This window comes from Galeopterus variegatus, unplaced genomic scaffold (assembly GCF_000696425.1).
Source record: "Galeopterus variegatus unplaced genomic scaffold, G_variegatus-3.0.2 Scaffold963, whole genome shotgun sequence".
NCBI classification, from domain to species: Eukaryota; Metazoa; Chordata; class Mammalia; order Dermoptera; family Cynocephalidae; genus Galeopterus; species Galeopterus variegatus.
The window spans coordinates 416,260-417,547 of NW_007727074.1; positions in this window are offsets into that span (position 1 = coordinate 416,260).

A 1,288-nucleotide genomic window follows, 5' to 3' on the forward strand; every position below is an offset into this window, starting at 1 on the left:
CTATTCCCACCACTTAAACTCTGCATTGGAACTAATTTGTTGTCCTTTACTTAATTCTAAAATTGTGGAACTTCCTATGGGGACCAGCACTTGAGACCTGTGGTTGAGCTAAATTGCTGCTTTGCTGCTGATTCCCTGGGGCAGGAGTTGCATATTAAAACAACAATGAGATAAGGACTACACACCTAAACATACTCTTATCATACAATGTAGCAATCATCTTCCTTGGTATTTAACCAAATGAATTGAAAACTTATGTCCACACAAAAACTTGCACATAGATGTTTACAGCAGCTTATTCATAATTGCGAAGACTTGGAAGCAACCAAGATGTACTTCAGTAAGTGAGTAGATAAATACACTGTGGTACATCCACACAATGGAATATTATTGAGCACTGAAAAGAAATGAGCTATCAAGTCACAAACACACAAAAACAACACGGAAGAAAATTAAGTGCATATTACTAAGTGAAAGAAGCCAATCTGAACAGGCTACATGGGGTGTGACTCCAGCTATATGACATTATGAAAAAGGCAAAACTATGGACACAATAAACAGATTAGTTGTTGCCAGGGGTTGGGGGGAGTGAAGGATGAATAGGTGGAGCACGAGGATTTTTAGGGAAGTAAAATTATTTTGTAAATCCCTATAATGGTGGATACTTGTTATTATACATGTCAAAATCCATAGAATTACAACACCAAGAGTAAACTCTAATGTAAACTATGGACTTCTGTTTGATAATGACGTGTCAATAGTAATTCATCGATTGTAACAAATGTACAGCAGTAGTGCAGGATGCTGAGGATGGAGGCTGTGGTTATGTGGGGGAGGGAGTACATGGGAACTCTGTGCCTTCCACTTAGCTTTGCTGACTGCTATGGGGAAAAAAAATGTGTGTGTGTGTGAAAAAAGTCAGGCCAGAGAATCTATTCTTGGGACTAGAAAGTCTTGATTGGTGCGCAAAACTGATTAAATAAACCACATATACTAAACATAGTCTCTACTTCCGGGTTTCTCAAATTGTGGACACTGTGAAATTTTTATCAAAATCATCTAGAATGTCTTTTAGAGGTGAAGATTATAGAGCCACATTCTAGGCCTCCTGAATCAGAATTTCTCAGCTCTGGGAGCTGGTAATCTGCAGTTTAGCGAGTTATTCAGGTTATTTTTATGAGCCATAGTGTTTGAGAATCACTCTTCTATCTTACGTCCACACATTCTTTTTTAGTACAAAAGCAAATACCAATTTGATTTCAAATAAGTTTTTTTTTTTTTTTTTTTT